This window comes from Lissotriton helveticus, chromosome 5_1, assembly GCF_964261635.1.
Source record: "Lissotriton helveticus chromosome 5_1, aLisHel1.1, whole genome shotgun sequence".
Taxonomy (NCBI): domain Eukaryota; kingdom Metazoa; phylum Chordata; class Amphibia; order Caudata; family Salamandridae; genus Lissotriton; species Lissotriton helveticus.
Window position 1 is genome coordinate 875071114 of NC_136065.1, and position 14985 is coordinate 875086098.

Here is a 14985-nt window from a genome sequence, read left to right on the forward strand (position 1 = left end):
ATAGCCGCAGCCATTGTAGGAGGCAGTCTGCAGATTTCAGAAAGCTTCAGCGTTATATACATTTCAGAGTTACATAGGAACACAAAGAAAGGGGCAGTCCTGGCTCATGTGAACACACAAAACTACCTAATATGGACATGTAAGATCTGCTTGCTCAGCCAAGTGGGAGGAACTAACAGCTTCAGCACGAAGTGAACACATTCCTATTTGAGGCTAATTAGTAACAGATGCAGACCCTACCGGGCACTTCTGAGCATGCGTTAAAGTGGAGGAGGCTAAACATATCCTGTTACTGGGCAGACTTCAGGTGCAGCTAACAGAAAGGTAGGACAAAGCACATGGTGAGCACATGGCAGCTAAGATGGCTGCCAGACATGCTAAAATGGCTTCTATAAAGCGGACAAGATAACTTCTAAATCCAAGATGGCTTCTGCTAACGCTAACCCATTAATGCCAAAATACAACACATCCTCCACTTCACCTGGCATTGAAAGTAGCACCTCCACCACCAGAAATCTCAACTCTCCAGTTTGGGACTTCTTCAGTATTAGCAAATAGGCGGAAAACCTAGTTATTTGTTAGATTTGTAAAACTGTAGTTAGTCTGGGTAAGCTTGGTACCAACTATGGTACCGGAGGCCAGAGAGGCCATCTCCAAAAACACCACACTATCCAGTGGGAGGCGCACCTAAGTAAGATCCAGGAAGCCAAAAGTACAACAAATCCAAATGTATCCATTGATATTGCATGTGATGATGATGAGGGGCTGATGATCGTGCAGGGGGGAGGTGAAGAAGCAACAGACATTATTTTCTGGTACACACAGTACCCCTGGCAGCAGCACTGCAGTGGTAGCGCCCACACCCTCTACCCCAGCAACATCTATGAGGCACACTAAGAGTCTGGGAGAGACACCAATGCGAAAAAGTACATCAATGAACCTAACTGGGTTGAAGAAATCTGGATCGTCATCATCACGAATGAAAACGGTCCAGACCCCCATTAAAAGCATGTTTTGGTCGGAGACGCCATTTGAACGCATCCACCCAACGGCACGTCTTTATAATGCAATGCTGGCTAAAATGTTAGCGCTGGACCTTCTCCCTTTTTCTTTCGTGGAAGAGGTGGGTTTTCTAAAAATTGTGGCAACAGTCTGCCCTTAATGGGAAGTTCCGAGCCGGTCCTATTTTGCCAGAGTTGCGATTCCAGCACTACATCAAGATGTGCTGGAGGTGATAAGTTGCAAAAAACACAGTTGATGGACAGAATGTAGAACAATGTCATACATTCACCCCAGTACAAGGATCTGGGCCTAAATCCATTGTTTTTTTGCACTCCACACCACCCTGGGTTAGACACTGGCTATATGCAAATCAGCTCTGACCCTGTGCCTCATGGGAACAGTCCAGTCCGAACTACCAAGCCATGTCTTTCCCAGACCGGAATCAAGCATCCAAGGACCGGTTTCTGGGTATCAGCCTTCATTCAGCCTGGATAGCTTGACTCCAGTGGTGTGGAGAGCCTGGGACTCACGTCTGAGCATACCCAGCCCACTCGGGGTGAAAATTGCAAAAAACACAGTTGATGGACAGAATGTAGAACAATGTCATACATTCACCCCAGTACAAGGATCTGGGCCTAAATTCATCACTTTTTTGCACTCCACACCACCCTGGGTTAGACACTGGCTATATGCAAATCAGCTCTGACCCTGTGCCTCATGGGAACAGTCCAGTCCGAACTACCAAGCCATATCTTTCCCAGACCGGAATCAAGCATCCAAGGACCGGTATCTGGCTATCAGCCTTCATTCAGCCTGGATAGCTTGACTCCAGTGGTTTGGAGAGCCTGGGACTCACGTCTGAGCATACCCAGCCCACTCGGTGTGAAAATTGCAAAAAACACAGTTTATGGACAGAATGTAGAACAATGTCATATATTCACCCCAGTACAAGGATCTGGGCCTAAATTCATCTTTTTTTTGCACTCCACACCACCCTGGGTTAGACACTGGCTATATGCAAATCAGCTCTAACCCTGTGCCTCATGGGAACAGTCCGAACTACCAAGGCATGTCTTTCCCAGACCGGAATCAAGCATCCAAGCACCGGTTTCTGGCTATCAGCCTTCATTCAGCCTGGATAGCTTGACTCCAGTGGTTTGGAGAGCCTGGGACTCACGTCTGAGCATACCCAGCCCACTCGGGGTGAAAATTGCAAAAAACACAGCTGATGGACAGAATGTAGAACAATGTCATACATTCACCCCAGTACAAGGATCTGGGCCTAAATCCATGTTTTTTTTGCACTCCACACCACCCTGGGTTAGACACTGGCTATATGCAAATCAGCTCTGACCCTGTGCCTCATGGGAACAGTCCAGTCCGAACTACCAAGCCATATCTTTCCCAGACCCGATTCAAGCATCCAAGGACCGGTTTCTGGCTATCAGCCTTCATTCAGCCTGGATAGCTTGACTCCAATTGTGTGGAGAGCCTGGGACTCACGTCTGAGCATACCCAGCCCACTCGGTGTGAAAATTGCAAAAAACACAGTTGATGGACAGAATGTAGAACAATGTCATACATTCACCCCAGTACAAGGATCTGGGCCTAAATCCATGTTTTTTTGCACTCCACACCACCCTGGGTTAGACACTGGCTATATGCAAATCAGCTATGACCCTGAGCCTCATGGGAACAGTCCAGTCCGAACTACCAAGCCATGTCTTTCCCAGGCCGGAATCAAGAATCCAAGGACCGGTTTCTGGCTATCAGCCTTCATTCAGCCTGGACAGCTTGACTCCAGTGGTGTGGAGAGCCTGGGACTCACATCTGAACATACCCAGCTCCCTCGGGGTGAAAATTGCAAAAAACACAGTTGATGGACAGAATGTAGAACAATGTCATACATTCACCCCAGTACAAGGATCTGGGCCTAAATCCATCGTTTTTTTGCACTCCACACCACCCTGGGTTAGACACTAGCTATATGCAAATCAGCTCTGACCCTGTGCCTCATGGGAACAGTCCAGTCTGAACTACCAAGCCATGTCTTTCCCAGACCGGAATCAAGCATCCAAGGACCGGTTTCTGGCTATCAGCCTTCATTCAGCCTGGATAGCTTGACTCCAGTGGTGTGGAGAGCCTGGGACTCACGTCTGAGCATACCCAGCCCACTCGGGGTGAAAATTGAAAAAAACACAGTTGATGGACAGAATGTAGAACAATGACATACATTCACCCCAGTACAAGGATCTGGGCCTAAATCCATCGTTTTTTTGCACTCCACACCACCCTGGGTTAGACACTGGCTATATGCAAATCAGCTATGACCCTGTGCCTCATGGGAACAGTCCAGTCCGAACTACCAAGCTATGTCTTTCCCAGACCGGAATCAAGCATCCAAGGACCGGTTTCTGGCTATCAGCCTTCATTCAGCCTGGATAGCTTGACTCCAGTGGTGTAGAGAGCCTGGGACTCACGTCTGAGCATATCCAGCCCACTCAGGGTGAAAATTGGAGGTGATAAGGGCAGCTATGCGGAAGAGTGCTGTTCACACTACCCACCTGACAACAGACATGTGGACCAGTTGCCAAGCCCTTGATTACATGTGCATCACTGCACACTGGGTCTCTTTTGCAGGGGTTAGAGACAAGATATATCCAGGTGTTGACAGTGACACCATTTTTTAAGCTAGTCGGAAACATGCAATAGTAGCCATGGTTTCCATGGAGAAATCTCATACTGCAGTAAAAATTTTAGAGGAGTTTAACAGTAAGGTCTTTAAATGGCTGCATCCAAGAAAGCACATGATTGGTTATGTTTCCACGGATAATGGCAGTAATATAGTTAGGGCCATGAATGTTGGTGGCTATTTCAGAGTGCCGTGTTTGGCGCACAGTATTAACATTGTTGTTCAAGATTTCTTGAAAAAAGAAAACAAAGTTAGCAAGTTACTGACCACCTGCTGAAGAATCTGCACACATTTCAGCCATTCTTTTAAGGCCCGGAAGCAGCTGAGGATCATTCCACGTGACTGTAGAGTGCCAGTCAGAGGACTCATCCAGGAGGTGGCAACAGGTTGGAACTTCTACATGCTTGAGCGTCTGTTTGAGCAGTGCTTGGTAATCAATGAGTATGTCTTTGCACGGGTTCTTCTATGAAAGACATGAGGCTAGAGGTGGAGGAATGGGACCTAGTTAAAAGCCTGACAGACATGCTTCGTCCTTTTGAGGTCTTCACGGGTGAAGTCAGCAGGGAGGCCTGTACTTTGGGCAAAGCTATCTCATTGTTGCGCATGCTAGAGCACCAACTGAAGGCGGTGTCTTCAACGTTCAAAGATGGTACTGACAAGCGAGACGCATATCAGTTGGCGGAGAGCTTATTAACCCGCCTAATTGACAATGAAAGGCTTAAAAAAATACATACATAACAACATTACATTTGTGCCACTATTCTGGATCCACGGTACAAAAAGGCACTGGCCAGCAATGCATTAACTCATTTTACTGAAGTAGATGTTTCAAAGTACAAACATTGGCTAGCTCTGTCAGCCACTCAGTTCCAAAAAGACTGGCAGGAAATTGAAGGAACCGGCAGCAGTGCTACTGAATCAGCAGGCCATCCGGCGTCAAGGTCTACTTCTGTGGCCAAAGGCAGTCACTTCCCCTCACAGCCATTACTGACACCAGCAACCGTATCATCATCCTCACCTGCACCAGGCCCAGCCATAATATTGTCGGAAGCGGATTGGATAACTCATCAAGGGTTTGCTCATTCCAGTGTTGATGCAAAGGCCTCAGATGGTACGCAAAGTTCAGCACCCCTGGATGACATTGAGTGGATGGTGCAGGCCTATCTGGATGACCCAACAAAACTCTAATCACAACAAATCCATCAGCAGCACTGTCCGTCTTATTTCCTTATTGAAGGTGCCGCTGTCTGCATTCCTGAAGTTCACAAGTTCACAACTCAGTCATGCTCCTCTATCCTCCTCCTCCAGACTCCCCCTATCCATTTCCCTCAAGGCAGATGGCTGGATTACACAAAATCAAGAAACTGTTGCTTCGTAGACGAGTCCCCTCAAAGGAAGTGGGACTGCGATTACTGACTATATACTGATTGCTGACAGTTACTTCTGAAATTGACACGAGAGGCTGCCCTGTGGGCCTTCACTTTATTAACAAGATGTGGACAAAAAGTGGAACAGCTAATGAATAATGAGATGGCATGCAGTGGACAGCACTGGCTGACTGGCTCTGATGAAAGCAATTGCTGTTTGTTTGTTGTGCATGAAATGAATCATATGTCTTCTGTTATTATTTAATCTTTTAGACACTAAATGTAACTCAAGTCTACTCAGTTTTTTTTTATCTTGTTTAATTCAAATTGTATTTCTACTGCAGGGGCCACTACGTTGCATTTTTTAATATGTAAAATGTCCTTGGACTCACTGTGTGTGTAGACTGCGACTGCATGAATAACATTGAGTTTGCCAATATACCATGATGATGATGAGTCTTGATGATCAAAGTTACATAATATCTTTCTTCTTTACAGTCACTCACTGGGATGGATGGATCATCATCGTCGGTTTACGGAAGAACTATGGCCATTTCGTGAGTGGCAAACAGGTAAACCAGACAACAACAACTACAGCAGAACTACATGTCTGTCTAGTCGTGGTATGGAGTGGTCGAGCCAGTGTAGTGTTGTTATGCCAGAGTCCAGACAGCAGTTCATGTAAAATTGCGACTATGTGGCTTTCTGCATACAATTAGATATACTTTGTCTGTCTGTGTCAAAGAGGTATGCTACATCAGGTTGCTTCACTCAGTGGTGCCTGCCTTGACCGTCTGCATGGCCCTGGCCTGCTGTGTGCTAATTACTATCCTTGAAAAGGAGACTCAGAGTACGCACTTTAGAAATGATGCTTGTATGTAATACTGTCGCCTCTGAAACTGAAAGTGTTATTTTTGCACTACACACCGTACCTTATATTTTTTTCTCCGTGGTGTTTTAATATCACTTCCTGTTTTTCCATCAACAATTACAGGCTGGCTTTTACCCTGTGCGATGGGAAAAACGATTAACTCAGGCTTACCATTAGCGATCCGCAATTCCGCATCCGCCAGGCAGGCAGTGGACAGTGTGTCTGGTCACCAAGATTGATCGACGAAACGTCAGATGGAATGGAGGAGTACCACGAATAAGAGGAATGGCTGGATGCATGCAACTTCCCAAATTGAACAGGACAACTACAAAATACAGTTACAGTATCCTCTTCACTTCTCCTTATCTTTTAAATAATGTTATTATTGTGAACTTCTATGAGTGTGACTCTGTGTGTTTGTTTGCTCTCTGCTTCAAATTCATCCCTCCAGCTATTTGATAAGTTTCTTTGCTATTTTTAACACTAATTTAATGTACTAATAAGTGTTTATTCTCTCTGAGGGCAGATAGGCAAGTGAAATTGCGTAATTACTGCAGCCCTGTACTGTCAAATTGTTTCTTCATAGTTAGTAAGTTGTAGTAAGTACTACTATTCAGTAACCTAACCATCCATTTAGCAAACAACTTCATGCATGCAGTAGTGCACTTCCTTTATGTCCCTTAAAAGATTTTTGGATATCTTCGTATCTAAAGATTTGTTTTTCTTCATTTGTTGTTTGTCATGCTGTGTTTTTTATCCTCTCTCCACAAAACTTTCCCCAAAACCCCCATTCCCATCCAATTTTCAAACCCTAACCCTCTACCCCAGGGCTGTGTGGTTTTCATTGAGGTGTGACTAAATGACAACAATAATTCCACACACTTGCTGGGGAGGATAATGTCAAAGCAACAGAAAATCAATTTCAAGGCTGGTGAAGGAATCCGAGGATATATTCTTATTCTTATTCTGCTTGACACACACCCATGAGTATTTGCAAATCAAATCAGAATTTCATGTGCGCCATCAAGTGGATTGGTCATCAACAACATCCTCCTCCTACAAGTGACAAATTGAATGCTTACGCTGCTGTGTCCTTCACCTTCAGTACTATTTCTTGTAGTAGCCATACTCCACGCAACTAGTACTTATATTTTTAATACTTTAGCATTGCTTAGGCTACAATTTATGACACTGTTCTTGTATACTGTACTATCTATCGTACTGTTCTAATGCTACGCTCAGGCAACTCAATGTTTCATTTCCTTTTTTTTCATATGCTGCTACTGCCAGTCTGTACCACTACTACTACCACCACAACGATGACATTTCATCCGTCCAGGATTCGATAGCCAACCTTAATCGCCATTTGCCATGCAGCCAGCCCTGTGCCTAGCCCTATTCTCAAACACAAATCACAGGTAAGCTAAGCATTTTGGGGGAGGAAGAATAATGGAGTAGGAGGAGAGCAGAGACTGACAGTAGTACTAGTAAAGTAGTAGGACGATTCGAGTCACTAACTTTGTCAGTGGCACTTTTGTTCAAATTTGGGCAATTAGACAATTTGAATCAACCAGCCATTTAAGTTTCAGGAAAACAAACGTACAGTTAACCCACCCCTGCCTCCCCCACAAAACAGTAAAAAAACGCAGATGCTATGGTTAAGTTGAAATAAATAATTATTTGAACCCTAATAAAAATAAACTATCTCACAAGAAGACCCGACCCACCCCCCCAACCCCAAGCAATGTCCATGAAATCAATGTCCCCAGTCCAAAAACCCCAACGCCCAATCCCCCCCCCAAAAAAAGTCTTTAAAAAAGGGGCTAGGGACAGTCTCTCTACTTCCGCCGGCAGTGTCCTTTGGCCAGGTGGTCACGGTGCTCTCTCCTTGAGCAGGGCTTTCAGCCTCACCACCTCCTGCTCAAGGTTGGACACTCTGAGGGTCAAGCGGTGCACACAACCCTTGCACTTGCAGGTACTGTGGGGGGCAGCTGTTGTTTTTGCTGCTCGGCGGTGGCGGGTAGCTGCCAGACCGCGACTCCATACTGCTGGAGTATTGCGCTGACCGTATGACCCAGGGGCAGCGAGGAGGATGCAGCTGTTGTCGATGTCGACTGTGGTTCCTCCTCTTCCTGGGCCACCAGCCGCCGATATTCGGCGACAATTGCCTCCAGCTTCCGTTGCCGGGCCCGTCTAGCCAACTCCTTCCTTGTTAGTTTGGAAGGAGTATCTATATGAAGAAAGAAAAACATACTGTAACCAATGCTCTTTAAGATTAACACAAAATAATTCAGCAGAAAGTTGTGTCACAGTAGCATTAGAAACTTGCAAGCACAGTACATAACATTTGTGGCACGTATCTATCTAACCTCCCACTTCGTCGCCCTCTGCTCTAACATTAGTGGGAGTTTCAGGAATTGTACTAGCAGTAAATGGACTCACTACATTAGACTAATACAGTACACCAGTTTTCTTTCTTCTCTCTTGTTTAGCGGAAATTGGTACGTAAACTTGTGGAAGCCGGCATAATGCCAGCGAAGTCAACTTCCACCCGAAAAAAACAGACACAAGCCATGATGACACAGACTTGCTTTACTGTTAGCAGTCCAGTATATGCAGGTGGTGAAGCTCTTACTTTTCTATTACGTGTGGCACTAGCCATACTCTTTTACAAGGGCTACTGCTTAATTAATTTAACTTTCACCCTGCCCTGCCCCTGACTACTACGAAAGGAAAATGAAGAAGATAAATAATATGATCATCTAGACCTTCACAGGATATTTGCTTACATATGGGATGGCATTTAGGTGCTTTGTTTTTGATTGAGTGAACACCGTTAGACCACACATGAATGACAGAGTTGTAAAAAATTTATTAACAGAGGTAGTGAGTGAGTGGTCACCGTAATCGCCGGATATATGCTGTGCTTGCAAACTACTATTACTAGTCATGGTAGTATTCTGAAAAATTACAACTTCTACTTTCCTCTGCTTTGCTACTCTGGCACGGATGTGCGGTGTTACATGCTCTTCAAAGTAACACTCTTCATCCAGTGACCGTCTACTCTGTCTACATACACCTATGCTAACTATGAGGTAGATAACATCCAGGCAGGCAGGCATCCATCCATTCAAAGTAAATGTCAATCATTCTTCTTAATGTCTGACCCTCAACTGGACAAACCTTACTTTTTCTCACCAAAAAACAACCTTTTTATTTTATTTTGTAAAACGCCAGCCATGCATCCGTGCTCGACTTGCATTTGAATTTGAATCAAAGGATATATTGCGCACACATACAGTTTCTGTTTCACCCACCCAGGCAGTACTCTTTTCATTCTCCTTCCACCCATCCTTGCTTCAGCCTTCAACCGGCCATGCATCAGATTCCCAGCCACCTCGGGTAACATTCAAAAACAAGTATCATTCTTTGCCAGTCATTCTTTTTCACTCGCTCGTCCTTCCTTACACCCTTCTTTCCCTTTTCGTACATCCCATCCATCAAGTTCATCTCTGATCTGACTTGGCTTCTCGATTAAACTTTCACAGCTGAGTTGAAGTGAAATTTAGAGGAGGCCATTGGTTACTCGTCAACTCCCGCCGTTATTGCTAATGAGAAGTCAAGGGTGACCGTCTTCTGCCTGGTTGACAAAAACTTAGTTCTTAAATTAGTAAGTCTTCTTAACAGTAAAGTGTATTTGTACTGTACCACATATACACCCCTGCAGAGACCCACTCTGACATCTCAATAATTAAAGAATATAATAGCTTACCAATGCGCGCCACTACCGTGGCATCCCCCACAGCAGTTCCTGCTGGCTGTGGTACCACATCCGACCCTGGAGTGCCCACCTCCACGCTGGCCCGGCACTGGTGGTTGGCCGTGCCGATGGTGTTACGCCTAGAAAAAACATTTAATATTTTTAGATGCCAAATACACCACTCCCTATTTTGTCTAGGAATGAAAAAAAGTTACTAGTACTACATAATCAAATGTAATAATTTGTGACTCTCTAGTCTACACTAAAAGTGTCACTTTCTTCAGGGAAGAGTGTTTTTATTCATGCTTAGCCATAGCATGTGATGCTACACTTATTGACACAACTGATGAATGCTTGCTTTTTAACACGCACCATTTTTCTCATAACAGACAAAAGCTTCCCTTCTACGAACAAGAGCAAGATCATCATCATACGTTAGGTGGAGTCGTCAACGATTCATCCCCACCAAGACTTTAAGTTCCATCCAGGTGAGGGCTCTCCCACAATTAATGTGTGAAATCAGCCACTTTTCAGTCGTTCACCGTTTGTTATATGTAAGTATGGGCGGAAAATTCGTTCCGCTCGCGGAATTTGCGGATTTTCCACGATTTTGTGATCCAGGAATCGCGTGAAATCGCAGCAAAATCCGCGAATCCGCGAGCGGGACGAATTTTGCTCAGGAAGCACTTACAGGGTTAAAGCAGGTGCCCAAATTGAAGCTAATTTCTGTGTAAAATGGTTACAAAGAAATTAACTTCAACTTGGGCACCTGCTGTAACCCTTTAAGTGCTTCCTGAGCGGCGCCTCGTTGCCTACTTGCAACTATTCTCTGAACCTGCTCTGACCCTCGAAGCAGGGTCAGAGAATAGTTACAATTAGGCAATGAGGCGCCTGTCCCAACAATTAAACCTCAGCAGGAAGCACTTACAGATAAAAAAAAGCAGGTGCCCGAGTTGAAGCTCAAATTCAGTCACGCATTATAATCAGCCCAAGAATCTAGTGAGCATGGTCGATGCTAGGCAGGTGTGATTTCTCCCCAGATCTACCGTCTACAATTAGCTTTAATCTGTGATGGAGGTCTAGGCATCCACAAGGTTCTCGAGCGCAATCCCCCTGTACTTCCAGTGACCAGGAGGCTGCTTTCTCCTCATCTGCTGCGCTGATCGGCCTCTGACCTTTATAAACTTGAGGCATGTGAACTCGCACAGAAGCCCGGCCACAGCCCACACACACTAGGCTATGCAACCTCTTCCCACCCTTTCCCCCACTGTGATGGACAGCTCACTCGAGGGACCTCGGCGACTATGGGCGCAGTGGCAAAGTTACAGACACACGGGGTCACTGAAGACAACTCTTCCGGGCCTTTACGCTGCTGTAGTGCAGGAAAAGCACGATACATTTACCCAACGAGGTAGCACTCACTGCTTTCTCCTCATATGCTGTACTGATCGGCCTCTGACCCCTTATAAACTTGAGGCATGTGAACTCGCACTGAAGCCCGGCCCCAGCCCACACACACTAGGCTATGCAACCTCTTTCCGCCCTTTCCCCCACTGTGATGGACAGCTCACTCGAGGGACCTCGGCGCCTATGGGCGCGGTGGCAAAGTCTCAGACACACGGGGTCACTGAAGACAACTCTTCCGGGCCTTTACGCTGCTGTAGTACAGGAAAAGCACAATACATTTACCCAACGAGGTAGCACTTACTGCTTTCTCCTCATTTGCTGCGCTGATCGGCCTCTGACCCTTTATAAACTTGAGGCATGTGAACTCGCACAGAAGCCCGGCCCCAGCCCACACACACTAGGCTATGCAACCTCTACCCGCCCTTTCCCCCACTGTGATGGACAGCTCACTCGAGGGACCTCGGCGCCTATGGGCACGGTGGCAAAGTTACAGACACACGGGGTCACTGAAGACAACTCTTCCGGGCCTTTACGATGCTGTAGTGCAGGAAAAGCACAATACATTTACTCAACGAGGTAGCACTTACTGCTTTCTCCTCATTTGCTGCGCTGATCGGCCTCTGACCCTTTATAAACTTGAGGCATGTGAACTCGCACAGAAGCCCGGCCTCAGCCCACACACACTAGGCTATGCAACCTCTTCCCACCCTTTCCCCCACTGTGATGGACAGCTCACTCGAGGGACCTTGGCGCCTATGGGCGCGGTGGCAAAGTTAGAGACACACAGGGTCACTGGAGACAACTCTTCTGGGTCTTCACGCAGCTGTAGTGTAGGAAAAGCACAATACAGATTTACCCAACCAGGTAGCACTTACTGATTAGCCAGTAGAAAGCACTCCAGTTAAGTATGGTGCAAAGTGCAAAAAAATCTGCAATTTTGCAGGAAAATCCGTGAATTCGCGGATTTGTTTGCAATTTCGCGTGAATCGCTGATTCGCAAATTTCACCCATACTTAGTTATATGACATTGAGTTTAATAAATGTTTTTATATAATGCACAATTTAAATTTTTACAGAGTACACAGAGAGCTAGTTGTTTTACTTTTAATAAAGCTTTAAAACTTACATAGACTCTGTGGTTTTTGGTCATGAGTGAGTGAGCAAAAGGGTTTGCAATTTTCAAGCATGAGTCCGTGACTCTGAGAGGTCGGGACTCTGACTCCATAGTCTTATGTTCTGGGTTGTATAATCATTGGGGATCATCGCTGCATTCGGGAGCTAAATAATGACTCTCTGACACACTAGCTAGTCAGTAAGTAGATTGGGGGGGTTCAACTTCTGTTATGACTGAGGTATGTGGAAAGTCTAACTGCGGCTATTATAATTTAAAACCAATGCCCTATTTCTTGTCCATAGTTCTGTATGAGCAGAATAGTCCCTGCAACAGTAGTAGTATTTCCTCCTATCCAATCAAAAAGTAAACTAGAATCTTATTCTTGGAGGCCATTGACATTTTATTGTTGGGAATTGTCAAAGCATAAACATTTAAAAGACTTCAATAGACATTATGGACAACTCAGAGGACTGCACTCAGTGCCTAGAGCTATTGCTGAATAGAATAGGAGTTTTGTTTAACACCTTTTGCCAACTGTGCAAGCTTACCTCGCTACACAGACAGACTAAGATTAATCTAGTAGTACCACAGAGAGTCATAGTAGAGGCAGGATAAGAATTTAGAAACAGTCTACAAGAAGATCAAAGACGATTTAGGAAAAAATAGAATTATGAGGAACGTTTGGAATAAATAGGTGCTGTAAAAGATAGGGAAGTATAATTATTAATATTAACAGGAAAACTTACGGGGACTAGCAGAGGCGCCCTCGGCGGTCCTATCCTGGCCTTCCTGCTCTGCCGGCGCCGCTACCTCCACCTCTGTCCTCTTGCCCCTGGGGGATCTGATGTACATGAAAGAGAGACACAAACATGGATGATTGTTGTCAACCAAATCAAACAGTTCAAAAAAACAATAACAAATTATTTTAAGGAAATAGACAACAATTGCACTAAATTTATTGACCTATCTGCTGTGGTTTACTAGGATATTAGTATTGCTAGATTTACGGACCATCTACTTGGAAAGTTATGTAACTCCCTAACCCAACTACAAAAAGGTTCTAGGACTGGCAGACAGCACTCCGCAGCACGCGAAGTGACAGACACAGTCCGCCATGATTGCAGACCGCTAAAAAGTTTCCTACTAAATAACCAGTCATAATATACTCAAACTATCAATCCACCACCACTATCTCTTCTTAGTGGCAGGAGTACAAGGAAGGACTGGACTTGAGTCTCTAGTGTCTAGTATTACGCAGTTCTGTAAAGTACACTCATACATAATCACCCAGGCCAAATGAGCACAAAATTGAAAACAAGTAAGCATAGTAGCACCGCCAGTGAGCAGGCGAGCACCTGCAATCACAGAACCTTTTGAAACATAATTTACCTGCAATGTAATCAGCAGTATTCTTGCTCTTCGGAAAAAAGAAATATTTGCAATATCATAACACAGAGCAGGAGAAAACCAAGTAGTGGTTAAATAGCTACTAGTACTCACCAAGCCCAGGGATCTCGACGCAAAGCAGGACGAGCAGGTCTTGTTACCGGTCCAGGATGTCGGACCACCGGTGCGTCGCCTGGTTGTAGGTGCGCCGGACCCCAGACTCCCGACACATGGCCCAGCACACCTTCCCCCATAGCTGGCGATGCTCCCGGAACCCGTACCCGGTAACGGGCCTCCCGCGACGGTCTTGGGGAGGTGGCGCTGTACAAAGAACACCAGTGCGGCCACCTCCACCGTGCTGAAGATCTCCCTGGGACTTACTGATTCCCCCTTAACCTCCCGCAAGGGAGCCGGGTACGGGGTGCAGGAGTTTTCCCCTTGGACTTGCCGGCTCCCTTTGCCATGGTCCTGGGTAAAAGAAGGAAAGAATAGGGAAAACAAGTAAATAAAAGAAAAGAGAGAGCTAAACAAAAAAGTAGTTATTAAAGTAACAAAAAGTTGAAAAAAACACAAAATATAGATGTAGAAAAATAGAGAGATAGATAATGAGTAAAAAAGATTTTAAAAAAAGTTCAAAGAAACAAAGGATTGCAAAGATTAAAGCAGGATAGAAAAAGCATGCCCAGAATCATAGCAATGAATGAAAAACAAGGTAGCACTTACTGCTTTCTCCTCATTTGCTGCGCTGATCGGCCTCTGACCACGTGGGTAAGATTGCGTGATATTTCCCCCGCGAGCACGCAAAAACAGAGGAGAACACGTAATTGCGCCCGCACTTAGGAAACACACAACGCCAGCATGCAACTTGCGCCCGGAAACGGAAATACGCAACGCGAACACTGAAAACAAGATGGCCGCGCCCATGTACGACCGCATGGGTAACTTCGCGGTAGCTGCGCTAAAAAAAACCCTGCGAACATGCAAAAATAAAAAATCCGCAAATTGGCACAAATTCGCGGATTTTGCGTACCGCAAGTACGTATTCATGCAAATTCACGTACCGCAAATTCGCCAATTTTACCCATACTTACCTTCAGCATGACATCCGAGGCTATCAGTGAAACCTACGGCTAACCTTCCAGCTTAGGGGGTCAATAGGATGTCAGGAGGATCGCCACCGCCCACATGGTGGTGGCGATCCACCCGACATCCGTCCAAGCCCGTCACCCATTTGCCCCCGCCATATTACTATGGCGGGGGGACCACAACGGATGGAAAGACCATCCGCCGCTTTTCCGCCAGGTCGACAAGTCTACCGGGCAGAAAATAGTTTAATATGGTGGCGGTGTCTGCTAGACACCGCCATCCATATTACGATGGGGCGGA